The following is a 19,793-nucleotide window of genomic DNA, read 5'->3' on the forward strand; positions in this document are numbered from 1 at the left end:
TTTTTCAAAGTGTGTTTTCTTTAGCCTTGTGGATTGAGTTATAATTTCAAATTTAAAATAATTCTCCATGATTACATTTCCTTTAGGTCTCTCTGTAAATCAAATCAAGAGTCAGAAAAAGACACAGTTTTCTAAATGAGGATGCTACATTCTATGAAATAGCATCTTTAGGATACGAGAAAATTTACCCAAAGTGTTTACATCCAAAACAAAATAGCTGTTATGTGCAAGGAAGTGAATATTTGATTATTTTACAATAAAATGTAATTGCATTTGTTGTTAAGAGACCAGTGAAGTGGATACATTTAGAAAACCTGTGATCGGAGAGAATGGCATTTCCCATTGTACCCTCATAAAACTAAACGAAGCAAATAATGTTTGGTTTTCATGATGCATTTGATCAGCGTGTTAAAATAACATTGTTTGAATTAGAATTTAATAAAATTATTACCACCCTCATTTATGGAAAAAGAAAATGTCTTTTTTTTTTTTTTTCCTTCTTTTGTGATCATCAGTTGAAACATTCTGTCTGGAAATTCTCCTCCAAACTGAGCTGATAAAAACAAAGTACTGTTTTAGTGTACAGTGGTAGGGCACTTTGCTAGTTTTAAGTCTCAATTTTGAAATGCTCTGGTGACAAAAATACTCTTATTTTCTGTATTTATGCTAATCTTCCAGTGAACATAGCTAAATAGGAACCCCTAGTTTCAAATTTCCACCTTTTTCTTTAAAAAGAAAACCTTAGTAAATTTTATGTAAGTTACTCATAAATATGTGTCTCTGCTAGGCAAAATACCAGAATAGCAAAATACAACTTTCTGTCTTTCTCTTTGGATCTTACTGGAAAAGAAATGCTATACCTTTGTTTCCTTTCCACATCTGGGCTCTCGTTCTCCTTCTGCATGCATAAAGTTCTAACTCCATTTTACAAAAAGACAAAAATCCAAACAAAAGAAACCACCACAGGCAACAGCAGTGTAAAGATTTAATTGCTTTTTTATCAGGAATGTGTTTCTATACTCCTGTTTTGTCCCATCTGGGCAGTGTACATTTATTTCTCTGGTGTGTAGCCCCAACTGGGTCATGGCTGTAGAGGAATTTTGTGTGGGGGGTTATCTGATGCATCCATAAATTAGAATATAAACAAGACTATGCTTTAACCCAACAACAATTAGAACAGTAGGGTAATCTGTGTTCTTTCCTCTCCCTCCTGGAATAAACAATTTTTTTTCACCATAGTTTTCTTCTGTAGCACTTTATAAAAAAAACCCAAACCAACCTAGCTAGCTGATGATGCCTTAGTGAGTTTCTTTTTTTATTTCTGTTTTTTTTGTCAGCTCTCGCAAATTTATTAGTTCATTTGAATTTTTGTTGGATATATAACCCTTCTGTTTTATTTGTGTGTATATACATACACACATAAATAAATTAATATATGTATGCATATATCTAAAAATTATTTATAGATACATACAAATATGGGAGGGGTTTGTATATATAAAAAATATGGGCTGTACATATATATAAATAAAAATGTGGGGGTGTGAGTATGTGTATATATAATATACATATTTAATACTTAGCTGACTTCCTTCAGTTGTTTCTACTGAGACAAATGGGGTTTCTTTCAGTCAAAATATTGACTGAGACAAATGGGGTTTTTTCCTTCAAAAGAAGAAAATCACTTCTCTCAGCAGGTGAATTGTAAATGAAGTTGTCCTGCATATGTAGTTCCACTTCTGGAACTCCCCCTCCAAAGAGCATATGAAGGGAATATCCCTGGGTGATTCATAAGAGCAAATTATGAGTGGGGGTAAGATTTTGACAGAGAAGATAATGACAAAAGCCCTGTTGACTCCAGTGGGATGTCAGAGGATTCACAGTAAAACACCAATGTTTTTAGTTACTGTTTTTAGTTACTGTTGTTCCCAAACATAATTTGTGCTGCTTCACCACAGTTCACTGACTCTACCTTACTATGCAGCTTATGAAAACTAACTCAACTAGTAATAAAATTCAGCTAAATCTCAAAATTTACTAGTGCTTTTCTTGTCCTTATTGGGCAGCAACTTAAAATACTATTACAAAGGTGTTGAACAAAATCAAGCTTGGTTAGTTTTAAGTGGGGTTTTTTTTAGCACTTTTTTCTCTCATGTGCTTTTAGAGGAAAAAAAAAAATTATTTCTGTTCAGTTCAAATCCACGGTGAAGTGGAGATCAAGAAGAGCATTGTTAGTCTGCTCAGACTTGAGAACCTTAATGGCATTACATGATGAGTAGTGAAATAATATCAGGAATTTATTAAACATTTATGCTCATGGCTGAGACCTGCCCTCTGTTCTGTGACTTCTGAGTGCTTAGATGTTGGATTCAAAGCATTTATGTCTCAGGTCTTGTAGAACTGGTGCTGCCTTTGTGAACCTGGGGTGTGGATGGTACATCTGGTGTTCCCCTACGTGAATTCAGTGAAAAATGGGTCAGGATTGAAGCAGGAATCTTGCAAGTTCAGTGAATTACAGTGAGATGTCACAACGCTGCCTGTTGCTTTTTGCCTAAGGAGGGATTGCTGAATTGCTCTGCAGAAAGTGATAAAACTAGAAAACAGCATCTAGAATATCAAAATCTCACATTTGTGGCACTGGAAATACCACACACAGTAGAGTGAAGCTTTTAAATATTCTGTTTATTCAGAACAAAGGTGCTGATCTTGTTTTGAATACGTAAAGCTGAATATTTGGTAGTTTAGAGATCCACCAATTTTTCTAAGAGTTGCCAAGAAGAAGTTGACAGCTCGGACCAAGGATTGCTGTGGTTGCTATGTGCAAAAGCCTAGAACAAACCAGCGGGAAATAATACCAGGGTGGGAAAGTATTGCTATGGTTACAGAGTATTTTCTTTAAAGGAGAGGTGGATAACGCAGCAAGAATCACTGAAACTTGGGTAATAATGTATTATACAAAAAGAGAACAACTGAAAGATAATAACTGTCTTCTGCTCTTAATGGCATTTTGTTAGTTTTCAGCAAAGTGGGATTTAATTAAAGTAGGAATAATTTGTGAAAGCTTTGTTAGAAAAGTATCCTTAGCTTTTATTTTTTAAAAGTGGAATGCCAGCACAATACCTTGCATATTTTGGCTCAGCCTCTTTGTTTTTTAAAATAAAAAAGATTTATTATTTTTTTGTCAAGGAGATTGAGTTCTTTTAAAAATATTAAAAGTGTAGTTATACACAAATAATCTGGTTCATATAAACTTCAAAGATAGGCTTTCAGAATATTAAAAAGTATAAAATAACTGAGTTTTGCAAAAGATATATGTAATATAAAGTGACTACAAAATACAATATAAAGTACAATAAATTATAAAAGCATACTTTAAGTAATGCTGCAAAATCTGAACTAAAAAATTCATCTGGGAAGCGTCCTGTTTCACCTGTAGACGTCCTGCAGGATTTAATTGTAATCACCTCTGTGGGTCTGAGCCTGGAAATCAGAGGATCTCTGTGCAGCTCAGAGCTGTGTCTGATGATGTGGGCTGGGCCATGCCCTCCTCATGCTGCCCAAGTGCTGTGCTGGGAAAGGTGGGGATGGTTGACCTGGGCTGGGTTCCAGGTGGCCACCAAAGCTGCTCTCTCGCTCCCCTCCTCAGCTGACAGGGGACAGAAATTATAATGGAAGCTCACAAGTGAAGGATGGAGAAATCCCTCACCAGTTCCTTCAGGAGCAGCCTGCTGGGAGGGGCAGGACAGGTCAGTGCTCCAGGACCAGGAAAAGGGAAAATGGAAGAAGTGGGCATTTTTTTGTTGTTTCCTGTGGCTACTGTGCTGTGTTTATCCTTCACTCTGACATCCATGCCTTGGAATGCTGCCTTGTTCAGCTGCTCTTTGAGGCCACCACTGCAGTTCACTGGGAGGTGGTTGAGGGAAGCAGATGTGGCTCCTGAGCTGGGTAACTGTGCTGAAGGTCTGCATCCGACCATGGCTACTGTGTCAGCTTAATTCCTTGTCCAGGGACATGGAGCAGAATTGGTTGTGCTGGGGAGTAAAGGGTGGAAAGAGAATGAATGGACAATGTCTCAGTGCTGAAGAGCTTGCTCTTCTTCAGAGCATGACCCCACCACACCACATCAATTGTTCATCGCTTCTCTGCCTTGGGCACAATTTGCTGAAGTTGAGGAGTGGGAATTCAATTGTCAGCTGAAGTATGTTCAGCTGGTTGTGACTGTTTTCTGTAGTTTTAGTGCTGTTTTGCCTGTGCTGTGGATAAAGGTTTGAGATTTGGAGGTGAGGCAACCTTGCTCTTGCTCTTGACAAGTATAATTAAACATGGAAATAACCTGCTGTACATAGCAGTGCAGGCCCTGGCTATTAAAACTGAGATCAAAGACCCTCCTGAAGTTAATTTTGTAGCTTTTCCAGCAAATTCCTGGCTTTTATGCAGTGGACGCATAAGATGGACTGTGGAGTACGGAGTGGGGAAGGAATGGTCCTGATGGGGACTGATTACAGCAGGGCTGGACTTCTTCTGCACAAAAACACTGAGACAAGGGTCCTGACAAGTCCAGAACAAAGATCTGAGGTGGGGAAGAAGCAAGGGAAGTGAAGTCACCTGGGGAGATGAGGAATGTCCATTTTGTCAGGAAAACAGGGAATTTAAGAGAAAAGTCTCAAGAAAAAAAGGAGAACTAGACTAGAGGTTGGAAAAAAATGAGAAGCTGGGGGCAGTGGGAAAGCAGGATAGTGATGAGGGCCAGTGCTTGGAAGCTTAAGAGAGGATGAAGAACAAATCCTGGAAGGAAAAAAATGAAGAGTGTAGAAGCAGAAAATGTCAAGGCTGAGGAAATGGGTCAAAAGTTATGTGCAACTCAGGTGCACTGCTCCCTGCAGTGAAGAGGCAAAGATTTCTGGGCTGAGCCTCCTGTCCTTTCCCAAATGTCTTGTGTGGCTGACCCACTGTCAAAATGATGGCTTGCACGGATGAGAGCATCTCACTGCTGTAATTATTCCCTCCATTAGTACAAATGACAGAGACAAATGTAGTGTGGAATCAGCTGTTCCACACTGGGCCATTTCCCTAAGAACATTTATTCTATGTTTTTTTCTCTAGGGTTTAAAAAAATACACTGAATAAAACCACATTGCATAATAAAGTAGTAAAATAATAAGATAGGTGCTAAAGATCATCCAAAGTTGAATTTAATTTTTTATATGCTGTTTTAGCTCACTGTAATTCTGATTGTACAGCCATGTTAGAGGATCTGGTTATGTGTTCACATGATGTTTATTCCACAGGCCTTCCTTCTTGCACTTGCTAGTGAATTCAGGTGAATTTGCATGGGGGTACATCAAAATTTGACAGCTACAGATTCTGTAAGATGTGTTGTGAAGGAGAGAAGTTTGCAAAGAAAGAACTCCCTTAAGGACAGCTGAGGGCTCCCCTGGAACTCTCCTCCTGCCTTTATCCCAGAGGTCTGTGGAGAGTCCCTCACCACTGCTGGAAAGCTGTTTTCCCAACTTCTTTATCCCATTTTCAGAGCAGCTGACTGTTTTCCCTACTTCTTTATCCCATTTCCAGAGCAGCTGACTGCTTGATTGTTGGCACTGCTGAGCAATCTCCTTCAGTGGGGTCAGTGACAGCTGATTTTGAAGGTCTCTGGCTCCTGGTTGGAGACACCTTACTGAGACATGGCTGTCCCCAGCCAGGAGCTGTAGGAGAGTCTTGCTGTGGGCATGGCTGGGGTGATTTTATGGTGGTTTTATACCATTTCAGTACAGCTCAGCCTGTTGTGGTCACCTGGCAGTGACCACACCATTCCTCATTTTCTTTGCTGTAGCTTAAGTTGGATGACCACAGTCGTCCAAGCCTTGCTCTCTTAACACCTCAGTTCCCCAGGTGTGAAATTAAAATAGTTCTTCTCCTTTTTTTGCATAGGGAGGTGGTGCTTACAAATATTATGGAACTCATTTTTTCAGCATCCATATGGTGATGATAAACCCATGAAGAAATCTGCAGTCTCTAAGCTGGAGTTAAATAGGAGATGGCAGGAATGTTTGTGGCCATCTGCTGAATGGCAGAGTAAACTGGAATATCCCTTTGCTCATTGAACAAACAGCCAATGATCTTGTGCATTGACTGGGATGGACCTGTTCAAGGGAAAAAAAAATAAAAATCCAGGTTTTGAATAACAACTGAGGATTTTTATCGTGGTTTGTGCACACACAAAGCAAGGTGGATTTACAGGTGCTCAAGGGTCCTTCAGTCTGGCCCCACTTGCCTTTTGAGTGCTCAGCTTCACACTGTTTGAGATACCTTTTTGTGCATTACCTTTTTAGAAGCACTAATGCTTTACAGACCTTTTTACCTCCTTAATGATTCCATAAAAGCATTAAGGAACTGGGAATACTAATTCAGCAATAAAGTTTTCCTAAGATAAGTAGTTAAGAAGAGTTCTAAAAAGCTGGTCACTTGGCAAGCCCACATGTGCCTCCATCTGGCTCACAACCTGAAAAACAGATTGAGATAATTTCTTTTAAAATCATGGCTTTCAGTCCTATTGTTTAGGTGCAATGGACGTTATATTTAAGGACTTGCATAAGCAAATTTAACATTCCTTAGGACTTGAAAACTCCTTTCTCTCTGTCATGTGCTTGCTCTCCACTCTTCCTTGAAATCTGACATTCATTCAGTTTGCCAAGGTCCCCTCCTTTTGTTTTCCCATGGTTCTCAAATGGAATAAGACTTGATTTAAATAATGACATGCTATAGAAAAGAATTAGGCTTCTAGCCATAAAAACTGTGAACAAGCTATTTGAATTTTAATTAATACCTCACATTTGTACAGGATAAATTTTTTAAATAAGCTGTTGAAAATTTTTAAATTGAAGCAAAATAATGACAGTTTCTCAAAGACCAGAGAACTTCGCCTCTCATTTCTTCTCTATTTAAAATTTTAGAAAAACCTAAAATCAAAATGAACCATTTTTGATATTATGTGGCATACTTTAATTTTTTGGTACACCATCAGTGAAATTAAGTGCAGTTCTTGTTGATGAATGTCACTGCTTATTAATGATAGCACTGATTGTTTATAAGACAGCTTGGTAGAACAAAACAGAGACCAGGGTGCTGATCACTGATCATCTTGTTTATGCTGATAAGTTTTTGATGTCCTGAATAATCCCAGTGAGATAGAACTGGAATAGAACAATAAATGTGAGGCCCTGGAATCTTCCTCCTTCCTTTCTAATGGGAATCACTTCAGGACTCTACATTTTGAGTGTAATCATTGCTTGAGATGATGTGACAACGTACAGCTATGCTGAAAAATACTGAGCAGATATTTATACAGACACATGCAATAAATATTCCTCCTGGTTTTGTATAGGACAAAAATTCACTTATATGGGAAGAGTCCAGGTATGAGAGAGCTGTTACAGTCCTCTTGTTTGTGTGCTACATCCAGCACAGTGAGATTATTCACAACATGTCACATCATAGCCACTGATCCCCAAATGGAGGCTTTAAGGGTGTCCATTCACAGCAAAATCCCCAAATTAATATTGTGTATCAAACAGAAGATGTCAACACCAAAGGCTGAAACTGCAGCACCTGAAAATACTGCAGTAGAAATGAGTGCAATTATTGGTGCTGTGCTCCTTGATTGGCTTTATTGGCCTCTCTAAGGAAGCTGAATAAATGTCAATATACTTAAACTGGTGCTGGTCCCCGAGGAACCAGTTCAGAGCAACAATATCCCTGCACCTTTCTGAGCCAAGTGACTGAGCTCATGTTTTTCTTAGAAATGTTGGTCTGGAGAAGCTTTTAATTGTTTTCAGAAGTGTATTAATAACATAGAAGAAATATTTGAGGATACCTTTCCTCTTCTTTTTATTTTTTTTTCCTTAATTAGAAAGATGGTGAATCTTTAACTATTTCAGAGTATAAAATCAGATTTGAAGATATGGAGATCACTGGAAAAGATGTGAAGAAAATCCAATCCCTGGCAAAGTAATTACTTTTGTGGGACAGAGTGTATGAAATTTCATTGGGAATATGAGGCACAGGTGCAGGACTCTGTTCGATTTTGGTTGATTTTCTTCTGCTGCTCAGTGTCTGAGAGGCTCTTGGTGAACTTTGTGCTGTAAGAAAAATCACTTGCTCTCCTACTTTGGAAACAAACCAGTTTTTTCCCCTTCTTATGCTGTGGTTAGGTGGCCTAGATTTGCCTCTGTGTCTTGTTGAATTATAAATAGTTTCTAGTTTATGGCTGAGCATAATTGCTCTTTCTTTGGGACAGGCAACCTATACATTTATGTGATAAAGATATTTAGGGTCTTGGACACACATCTTGCCTAAATATGAGCATGAAAAGAAGTCACATTTGTAATTTGGGGTGCTTAGAGTGGGTTTTGGTGCCTGTACATCATTGATCAGTTCTCTTTGAGGTGCTGCAGTGTGTCCCAGGCCTTTGCATGGGGTGTGCAGCTCTGGGGCAGATCCTGAGCCCTCCTGGGTTTGGAGAGTTGGCTGCAGGGGGACAGGGGAGAGGTGGCACCAGAAAACTGGACTGGAGGAACTGAATTACACCTGTAAGATCTGCAGAGAATTTGTGGCACTGTATTTGTGCCAGAGTAGCTGTTTGTTTGGTGGCTAGCTATGCCTTTGGCAGTAGATGGTCTGATAAGAAGACCCAAAAGAAAACATTTTCTGCTCTCCTTCCTACAACATTTGGCATTCCAGAGGCTGCAGTGGGACTCTACCAGTTCATCACACTCAGCTTTTGCTGCTTCAGTTCTGTTGGAAAACACCATGAGAACATCCTACAACCAAATACAAATTTCCTACTTTTAATTACAGAAATGTTTTACGTGTATTTCCTTTCTAAGTTCTCTGTTCTAAGCCCACTCTCTCAAAATGCTGGAGAACTGTGGAAGAGGCAGAAAATAACAAGGTAACAGATATGAACTCTCACTAAAATCTTACCTTTTCTACTCCAGGGAATAACTGGTATTTGAGACAGAGAGGAAGAGAATAGTGAGACTGGGGGAATCCTTGTCAGGGAGGGAAGGGAAGCAAAGCCTCTTTCAGGAAGTCCATTATCTGAAAGAAATAATGGTGTCAATGAAAGCAGTGTGCACTTTAGTCCAGGTATGCAACTTTTCCTTTCTTCCAAGACCTGTGCACCTGGAGGACCTACAGGGATGAGCACAAAGTCCTGTCCCTGGGGAGGAACAGTCCCAGACACCACCCAGGGATGGCCAGCTGGAAAGCAGCTCCTCAGAAAAGACCCAGGGGAGTGGAGCAGAAGCCAGCAATGTGCCCTTGCCTTGAAAAGGACTAATTGCATCCTGGGCTATGTTAGGAGGGCTGTGTTCAGCAGCTGAAGGAAGGGGATCCCTGGGTGACCCTAAGGTGATCCTTCCTCTCTACTCAGCCCTGATGAGAACACATCTGGAGTGCTGGGTCCTGTTTTGGACTCTGCAGCAAAAGAGAGACAGAGCTACTAGAGACTTTCCTTCAGGTGAAGTGACACAAAAATGGTGAAGGGTCTGGAACATCCCACCTGTGAGCAAAGGCTGGGAGAGCTGGGACTGTTCTTCCTGGAGAAAAGAAGGCTCTGAGGGAGGAGCATAAATGTGCTCAAGTGCCTGAAGGGCCAAAGCAGACAGAGCCAGGCTCTTCTCAGTGCTGCACAGGGACAGGAACAGAGACAGTGGCCCCAAACTGAAGCACAGGAGGCTCCATCTGGATGTCAGGGATCACTTTTTCACTGTGAGGGTGATGGACCACTGGCACAGGTTGTCCAGAGAGGTTGTAGAGCCTCTGTCCCTGGAGATGTTCAAAATCTCTCTGAAGGTGGTTCTGGTGCCCGTGTTTGAGCTTGGGACCTGGACCCAAACCTCCAGAGGTTTGTTCCAACCTAAACTATTTTGTGATCTTGTAGATGTGCTGACATGCCTCCTCTGAGGTATTTCTTTACAACAAAGAAGGTGGAAATTTCCTTCACTACTCTTGCATCTGCATCTGTTTATTTAGCCCTCAAAATATCTTCTAAAAGTCGTTTTTTTTAATTTATAAAATTATTTTATATTAATGTGTAAAAACTGCTTTTTGTTTTGGAAGGCTTAGGTAATAGTTCTGTTCCTCTGTAGCGCTGAAAGGTCTGTGAGTAGTTCAGTGCACAGTCTGCACAACTGTGGTGTTTGCTGATACAAGTAAACAACAGCGTTGCAAACACCACTGCTCTGTGGAGCATAAATTCACCCACTGGGGGCAAAACAAATACCAAAACCCTCTAAACATATCTAAGCTCCTAGATATAAATTTGTGTACATTATCTGACCACACTTTTGGCATACTGGGATCAGATGGGTCATTCTTGGGTAGCTGAATACTTCTTTCACCTCTGATTTCTCATTGTTTTTTCTTTTGCACTTGATTGTCACCTTGTCATTTCACTGATATAAATAATTCCAGTCACTCTTGCTTGCAGCCATAAGGTGGTTTTGAGACAGTTGTGCATACTGAACAATGTACCAATCTGATTGTTACTACTCTACAAGTCTCTCCTGTCTCTTCCCATCTCCTCTCCCTCTTGTCCAAATAGCAAAATGCTCATTAATTTCTTTTCACTTGGAAATTTTGCTCTGATTACAGACATGACGACTTTTTGTTTCCTTTCCTTTTCATTTTCTTTTTTTTTTCCTTCACCTACTTCCAAGCAGAAGTAGTGGGGATCTTTCTCACTGTTTTCTTCTGAAGTGATTTATTTGATGCTATTTATTCTCAGGAACACTTGTGTTTAGGTAGTGACTCAGTAGTCTGGATGCCCTGGTGGAGGTTGCTGGTTTGGTGGACACACTCATACTGGTTTATGTCAGCACAGAATTTCTCCTCTAATGTTGACTCAAGATAAATATTTTAAAGGATATAAACTTGAAGTGTTCATAGCATTTCTTTCTTTAACTGTTTTCTTTTGGATTTTTTTTTTGGGTGCAATTTTAAAAAAGAGAACTTCTTCCATCTTTGAAAGAGTTATCATAAGTATTTTGTGGGTTTTCCTCCTCTTTCTTCCTGCCACAATTTATCAAACCATTAATTGTCATTTGTACTGAAGTAGTCTATCAGTTACAATAAACCTGCTTGCTGTGAGCTGGGCTATATTAATTATATCTAACAAAAAATTGCAGGGATTTTTATATTTGCTTTGTAGTTTAGTTCTACTCACAGTTCCTTGGGGACTGAAGACTAAAATATGTTTAACTGTACAGATTGTTCTAGCTGTTAAAGAGCATTTCCTTATTCCTGTAAGGACTTGCTGTGGGAGCAGCTCTGAGTTGACTGAAGGGCAATTTTTTTTTTGGCAGAATTAAAGTCATCCATCTAATACCAGATCAAAAGAGCATCTCTCTCAAATAGGTGCTAGTGAAATTTTTTAAAAAGTGAAAAATACTTAGAAATTGGAAAGTCACAATCAAAAAAGTGCTCACCAATGCTCTGCAAAGAAGCCAAATGGTTTAAAAATAAGAAGCCCAGGAGCATCACTAAGTTGACCAGTGGCAGTGTCTGATCTTGCAGAGTTTCACCTCATGTTCTCATTCCATCCACAATGCCTGGGGGGCATTTTTCTATCTCAGTATTAATGGTCTTGCTACCACATAATTGGTAAACTTGTTGCAATGAGAGCCTTGGAATAAGAATTGTGTCTGAGTTTTTCCCAATAGTGTAAGAGAGTAGCACACCTAAAAATTGACCCATGTAAGTAAAGATATTTAGGATGGTTCTTGCTCAATATTATGGAATACTGTCCCATTGGCAAAATGTCTTAGAGATGAAATTTCTTCAATTTTAAGAACTGGATGTTGGTTCAAATTAAATCTGAGAAGTTTATTAATGTTAGTGTAGCAATTTTGAATGCCTTGAGAAATTTGAAAGCGTATGTTAGAAATAAATCTCTGTCCAGGCACTCTGTGTGTGTTTTCTGCAGCAATAAAAGAAACATGAGCAGATGCACTTTGCTACCTTAGGCCAAATGCCTTTAAATATGTTATTCAGAACTGAAGTTTGCACACAATTCTGGTGTAAGGTGGGGTTAATGGTTTGGAATGTTCCTCTATCCCTGCAGAAAATTCCTGTGCACCACTGTTAATTTCATTAGGTTAAAACCTGCAGGACTGTAAAGCGAGGAAGTTGCTTTTTCAGTTGGGCACAGGACTGGTAACCAGGGGATGAAGCTTCATTTTTGCCTCAGCCTCCAAGCCTTCCTGTGTGACCAGGAGAAAATAATTTAGTCTTCTTGAAGGGTGATGTTCTGCACTTACAAACAGGAGGAAAGTTCTGAAAGTCCTCAATAATGTTTTGTTTTTTTTTAATTCCTGAGCATTTTCATGATGCCTTAGGATCCTGAAAAAGAAAGTACCAGGTAAAGGCAAAGAACTGATTGCTTTTATTTTTGCAAAAAATATTTGTTGACGTTCTTCCTTTGCAAGATTCAAAAGCACAATTTGGAAAAGCTCCTTCAAGTCTGAAGTCTCATTTCCTTAATATATCCATCATCAGACATAAATACTTATTTTTCCCTCCCTCCTTCTGGCTCACTTTTTAGCTTTCATTTCTTACACTTCAGGAAAGTCTCCTACAAGTGGTCTGTGTGTTTCTGCTGATTACTACTTGATGCCATTTTAGAAAAATGAAGCATAATTAAGTAGTAAGAAGAGCTGGGCAGTAAAAGGGGTAGCTTTTGGACAATTCATGAAATAGTTGGTGCCTTTTAATGGTAGGGTACTTCCTCTGCTCATGAATTATTCATTTTAATGCTTTTGTTATAATGGCGACAGTGTTCGGTGTCTGAGGCAGTTCTGGACAGCCTTCCTCTGCTGAAATACTGCACAGCAGCAGCTACCATTTATTTTATAAACTAATGCATCTAAGTCAATAACACAGTGAGTAAATGTATTTCCAAAATGGAGAAAATGGGAAAAGAGGACAGACAACAATATTGTAACTAAGGGGATCTGTTTTACTGAAGGCTTCAGTTTGTTTACTTTTCTGGGAACTATTTAGGGATGTAATTTAAAATAAATATTTTTACAGATTATTGTGTTTAGTATTAGATTCAAATTATATCTATAATGAAAACAGACATTAGTGTCTCTGCTTTATACAGCATTGTGCAATAAAAAGCAGTATAAAAACACTCGCTGTACATAAACACATCGAGTTTGTCTTAAAACTAATGTTTAAAGGTCTCTTTGAAACAGTTTTTTTAAGATGAAACATAACACAACCACATAACCCACACAGAAAATGCATCTGACTCACGTGCATACAGAAATAAAAGTTTCTTTGTGGTATCTAGTATCAGTCTTTCATTAAAGCATGGACTTTCCTGAAGAGAAATTCCAGTGCAGGGGCTTGAGGGTTCTCCCCATCTTCCCCCCACCTCCCTAAATTTCCCTGACTCTGGGTTAAGCCCCTGGGTCTTGGCAGGGTGTGTTAGGGACAGTTCTGTGAGGAGCAGGGATTTGGGGGCTGGGGACAGGGAATTTGGGGCTGGGGACAGGGAATTTGGGGTTAGGAGCAGGGAATTTGGGGCTGGGGACAGAGAATTTGGGGTTAGGAGCAGGGAATTTGGGGCTGGGGACAGGGAATTTGGGGTTAGGAGCAGGGAATTTGGGGCTGGGGACAGGGAATTTGGGGCTGGGAGCAGGGAATTTGGGGCTGGGGACAGGGAATTTGGGGTTAGGAGCAGGGAATTTGGGGCTGGGGACAGGGAATTTGGGGTTAGGAGCAGGAAATTTGGGGGCTGGGAGCAGGGAATTTGGGGCTGGGAGCAGGGAATTTGGGGCTGGGAGCAGGGAATTTGGAGTTAGGAGCAGGGAATTTGGGGCTGGGGACAGGGAATATAGGGCTGGGAGCAGGGAATTTGGGGCTGGGGACAGAGAGTTTGGGGCTGGGAGCAGGGAATTTGGGGCTGGGGACCGGGAATTTGGAGTTAGGAGCAGGGAATTTGGGGTTAGGAGCAGGGAATTTGGGGCTGGTAGCAGGGAATTTGGGGTTGGGAGCAGGGAATTTGGAGTTGGGGATAGGGAATTTGGAGTTAGGAGCAGGGAATTTGGAACTGGGGACAGAGAATTTCGGGCTAGGGACTGGGAATTTGGAGTTAGGAGCAGGGAATTTGGAGTTGGGGATAGGGAATTTGGAGTTGGGGATAGGGAATTTGGAGTTAGGAGCAGGGAATTTGGAGTTGGGGATAGGGAATTTGGAGCTGGGGACCGGGAATTTGGGGTTAGGAGCAGGGAATTTGGAACTGGGGACAGGGAATTTCGGGCTAGGGACCGGGAATTTGGAGTTAGGAGCAGGGAATTTGGAGTTGGGGATAGGGAATTTGGAGTTAGGAGCAGGGAATTTGGGGCTGGGGACGGGGAATTTGGGGCTGGGGGCTCCGTGGTGCTGCTCCCAGGGACACAAACGCGTGCTCCTCGCAGCGCTGTCCCTCTCCGATGTGATTTTAGAAGCGGCGTTTCCTCGCAAGCCGTGTCCTCACTCCTAAAATGCCTCCGAGCAGGAGATAAGTGCGTGTGGGGGACGGAAGCAGTGAGCAGATAGATGAGTGATTAGGTCATTGGGATGAGGAAGGAGGGTGGGTTTTCTTCTTTTTACGCCGAGCTCCCTTCTCGTTTCTCGCTGATCAGATTCCCTGCGAACACGGAGGGCTGAAACTGCGTAAGTAGAGGAAACAAAACTCCACAGACGGATAGAGCTGTAAGGAGCAGCGAGGAGGAGAGAAGTCTGAACTGAAAGTATATGTGGTTTCGGGGAATCTGAATCACGCAGTATTACTTTCACTTTTTCTAGGCTTGTATTTCCTATGAACAAACCATCGGGGAGATAGAAGCTGTGATTTAGATAATGTCTTGCAGTCTTTGGGAGAACACATTCTGCAGGAGGGGGAATCCTTTCGGCAAAGGTCGCGCTCCCCGAGCCCAGAGCTTTCCCCGCTGCCCACCTCCACATTGTTCCTGCTGGGAATGGCAACTTCGGGCCTTTTCCTGCGGATTTTTCATAGATTTGGGTGACCACCCCATGTAAAATGGAAGCACCAATAGGAACCCCTCCTTTCCTTTTTCCTGTAGCCCTGCTCAGACCATTCTCTGTTAGCATGGTAGTGGTACAAAGTGTGTGGTCTTTCAGCTCTGACTAATGCGTTTTGTGCTGTGTGACTGAAAATGTCTCGTAGTCTGCCAGGGCTGACTGAGGGTTGTGGAATGCGGTGCCTTTTCTCTGATTTATTTTTTTTTCTTCTTCCCTTTTTATATATATATTTTTGTTTTATTTATTTTTTTTATTTTATTTCAGTACAAATGTGCAGGCAGCTTGTTGAGAAAGCTCGGGATGCAGGGGAAATTCTTGTGCCTTGTGGAATGCGGCTTCCCCTGGGAGACCCGAGCCAGGCGGGCAGTGAATGAGCAAAGTGGGAGAATGAGAAAGGGAGGAGGCAGGGACAGATAGGAAAGAGTGAGAGAGGAGGAAGGAAGGAGGTGGAAACAGAGGGGCCCGTTTCCCTTTTTTTCTGAAGCAATGACAGCTGGTTCTGTCCTGCCTCACATGACAAAGTGCTGTGGAGAGGAGTATTTAAGCTGGAAGCCAGTGAGTAAGGGTGGTCAGCTGATTATATTTTAATTTCTTTCCAGGCTTTAGTCAGGTGATCCCTGATGAGTAGCCAGCCCACCAAGAAGGGACTGCAGCACACAGGTAAGAGAGAAGCTGTGTACTCTTACATGGGGGGGTCCAGGGAAGAAGGTAAACAGCTCTAACATTGTTTGAATAGTTTAGAAAACAAAAAAAAATCCTGACTTTCTTGGCTATGTAACACTGTGATTGTCTCTTTCAATGCTGCTACTTCTGCTATTCAGTCTTGTTCTCGATTTTTTTTTTAATCTGTCTTTAATTAGAAGCTTTATTGCAAAAAAAAAAAAAAAGAAAAACCCAATTGTGTGGTGTTAAATATAGATCTGGGTATTGCATGAGTATTGCATTTTGTTACATTTTGAATAAAATAACTTTCCATAATGCAAGTGTGTCAAACTCATATTTAGAGGGGAATTCCCAAATACTTGAACTATGAGTCATAAAAAGTTAAAGGACCAGTACAACAGTTCAGGATAAAAACTCCGTTCAGCCTTGGGCAGCTGCTCTTGTACACATTGGTAGTAAAATATGTCTTAAAAAAAAACCCCAAAGATTCACAAAGCTGAAGCTCTTTAAACTCCGCTGACCATAACCTAGAAGATAGGTGGCAGAGATGAAACAGATGACTGGGGAGGAGGATTGTGCAAGTGCTCTTGGTTTCATGCATCTTTTCATTCATTGTGTCTAACAACCTGGTGAATGAGTCTTCTTATGTGCTGAGGGTGCTTCAAAGGGCTCTGACTCCTTAATTCCTGTTTTATAATGTCTTAGCAAGAATACAGACTGAAAACCAGGAATAAGTGCACTTACTACACATGCAAGAGTACAGAATAAAAATGCTGGGTGAGTGTGACAGATAAAAGTGGGGTTTAACTATTTTTATGTCTGGCTATTGTGCCACACTCTTTAAACAAAACTACGTTAAATTTTTTTCCTTATTGTTGTTTTTCCTTACTAGAAGAGCTCAGATACTCTCTGAAGTTCTCAATTACTCCTGTTTAAAATTGTGTTCAGAGTTTTTTAGGATGAAAAAGGCAGGCAAGTGTTCCCAGCTCCCACCTGCAGCTCTGAAAAACTCCTTGTGGTCTAGGGTTGAAAACTTTATTTTCAAAACCTGCCGTACAAATTTCCATGTTTTCCTGGTAACACTGCTCCTGCTCACTAATTTGCAGTATTTAAATAAAAACTACTTGAGCCATACTTTTTTCTAAGAGGCTGGTGCTATACACAAGAGTAATAAAGATGAGTGCCTTTCCAATTCTTTGTTTAATTTCATGATGTTTCTCTTTTTCTCACTGTTAAAAATTCTCTACTTGTGACAAGCTGGCTGTGGGATGTTGGTATTGTGTTATAACAACAACTGGTTCTTAGATGCCCAGATATCCTGAGGTTTGGTCTGGGGGAGACCCTGGAATGGGGCTGTGGGATAGGTGGAGGAGCATTTCTGTTGGCTTCAGTGGGCTTTTATCATGTGAAAACCTGAGGAAACGCCCAGGTTTGAGTGGAAACCTGGGAGGGTAATTGCAAAAGCATGGGAAGCACCAGAGAACTTGAGGGTAACAGTGGATTTACAGCAAGGGATAAAAGCTCTGAAGTTGGGTTTTGCACTAGATCATGGCACCGAGAGCGCTCTTCAGTTTCAAATAATCCTTGGCAACAGTTCTCCACTGAAGGTTTTTGAGACGTGCTTTTCCCTTCTTGTGGGATGGGAGGAGGAGAGGTTTCATGAGGTGAGGAAAGCTGTGTGGAGTGAAACAGTGTCAGGCAATAATGGTTCTGGATAGCAGGAATTGCTCTGAAGGGCTCCTCTGCTTGCCATGAGGACCAACAAGGAGGGCACTTGGTGTTCAGTGCCCCCTTCCCAGTAAGAACTGGGAATTGCACGGGCTTGGGGCTCTGGAAAGTGAGGCAATAACCCTGAAAGTACCCCAAGTTCCTGCAAGCCATTCCACACTGGCTTCATCTTAAGCAAAGTGATCTTTTATGAATGGATGCAAATCTTCTTAAGCTCCTTGCAGTTGTCCTCAGGGGAATTCCTGGCAGGTGGGCTTGTCCGGGCTGCACGCTGCAGAAATGCTGCCAGGGCACACGCAGGATCCCGGCGCTTCATGTCCTCACACAGGGCTGTTGCTGTGAAAGAGGGCCAGACATGTGCAAAACTTCCAGAGAGTATAAGAGTATTCATCTATTTTCCTTTTTTCCTTTTTTTTTTTTTTTCTTCCTTGGTTGGTAATTTTTTTTTTTGGTTTTTTTTTTTTTTTTTTTTGTCTTGTTGCCATTATTTTTGGCTTTTATTTCCCTTATTTTATAGAGTTTAACCTATTGATTATCTGTGACCACTAGCATCTTTAATAATGTAGACTGTCTAGTTCAAATATATCTCAGACACAGGAAATGTTTTACTTTCAGGTCTATTTCTGCCTTTTCACTTGTGTTCTTAATATGTTTTCGTCTGAAGAGAGGGATTTGTTTGAAATATTCAAGTGCAGTTCCTAGATTTCCACTTATTGACATGAGAATCTCTCTTTCACATAACTTCTGACTTGTGATCACTAGGTCATGTTTATTTAACCCTGGCAATGCCTAATGATCATGATTGCCTTGAACATCAATAGGAAAAAGTAAACAACTTGCCCTGCAAATGAGGAACTGATTCTATGTATATGGCATTATAAAGGAGAAAATCTGCAGCACATCATTTTCCTTAGAGCAGTGGAAAAAGAATCAAGTTTAACAGCTGTACTGAGTAAACTTGCAAGAACATGAGCTCTTAACACCTTTAAATACAGAGATGCTTACTTTCATAAATAAAATTGGTCTAAGAATGTCAAAAAATTCCAGAAAGTTGAATCACAGTATTTTAATGGAATATTTATTATAATGTACTGCTTTACTATGCGTTTTATCATAGAGTGTTATGATTAACTTTGGAAAATAATTTTTTGTTTTGTTTTGCTTGTTGTTACTAGATAGAGGGCTGACCCTGCTGTTACTCATTTAGTAAGATCTGTACATTTTAGGGCTTAACCTGACACCAAAACAGTCATTACTTAAGTGCTACATCCCACTTGTCTTGCAGTTGGACAGCGCTTTAGCTGCTTAAAACCAAAACCCTTCATTCCCCTCTTTCCTAGTTATGAGCACAAACATCTGAAATGGGATTTTCCACTCCTGCAGCCCTAAAGAAGCTCAGACCTTTTTGGTATTATTCACACGAATCTCTTAAGCTCCACTTGCATACTGACACTTGGACAACCCCACGAGGTTTCAGTGTGGCCTGGCGGAATCCTCCAGGTGCTTTTGGGGTGCTCTTGGGGGGTTTTTGATGGTTTTTGGTCTTGGGGGGTTTTTGATGGTTTTTGGTCTCGGGGGGTTTTCGATGCTTTTTGGTCTCGGGGGGTTTTCGATGCTTTTTGGTCTCGAGGGGTTTTCGATGCTTTTTGGTCTCGAGGGGTTTTCGATGCTTTTTGGTCTCGGGGGGTTTTTGATGGTTTTTGCTCTCGGGGAGTTTTCCATGGTTTTTGGTCTCGGGGGGTTTTCCATGGTTTTTGGTCTCGGGGGGTTTTCCATGGTTTTTGGTCTCGGGGGGTTTTCCATGGTTTTTGGTCTCGGGGGGTTTTCCATGGTTTTTGGTCTCGGGGGGTTTTCCATGGTTTTTGGTCTCGGGGGTTTTCCATGATTTTTGGTCTCGGGGGTTTTCCATGGTTTTTGGTCTCGGGGGTTTTCCATGGTTTTTGGTCTCGGGGGTTTTCCATGGTTTTTGGTGCTGGTTTGGCTCCAGAGTTTGGGCATTTGGGAACGGGAGGGGCAGTGCGGCTGTCGCCCTCCCGTGGCAGGACACGGTACTGCACCGCTCGGCGGGCTCGGGGGAACCGCAAGGGAACAAAACCAACCTCGAACTCCATCACTTCTCTGTCTTTTTTATTCTTTCACCCTCAGAAAACGAAAAAAGAGACTGTTAGAGGCAGCTCCAGCAAGTTCAGTGTTTCTTCACTCTCTAGTTTCTCGCTTTTCCCTGGTACGATGGAGAGGGACTTTTTACAAGGGCGTGTCGAGACAGGAGGAGAGGGAATGGATTCAAACTGAAAAGGAGCTGGGATTAGGTA

The 19,793-nt window shown here is 41.2% G+C and overlaps 1 long non-coding RNA gene across 1 annotated transcript in view; it reads left to right on the forward strand.

The window, feature by feature from the left end:
* Window positions 1-16,887, forward strand: part of LOC131585725 (uncharacterized) — a 38,011-nt gene extending 21,124 nt beyond the window's left edge. Inside the window, exon 3 of the long non-coding RNA XR_009279025.1 lies at window positions 15,690-16,887. This is a non-coding gene — a long non-coding RNA (uncharacterized LOC131585725). The remainder of the gene's footprint in view (window positions 1-15,689) is intronic.
* The last annotated feature ends 2,906 nt before the right edge of the window (window positions 16,888-19,793 follow it).

This window comes from Poecile atricapillus, chromosome 1 (assembly GCF_030490865.1).
Source record: "Poecile atricapillus isolate bPoeAtr1 chromosome 1, bPoeAtr1.hap1, whole genome shotgun sequence".
In the NCBI taxonomy this organism is placed as follows: Eukaryota; Metazoa; Chordata; class Aves; order Passeriformes; family Paridae; genus Poecile; species Poecile atricapillus.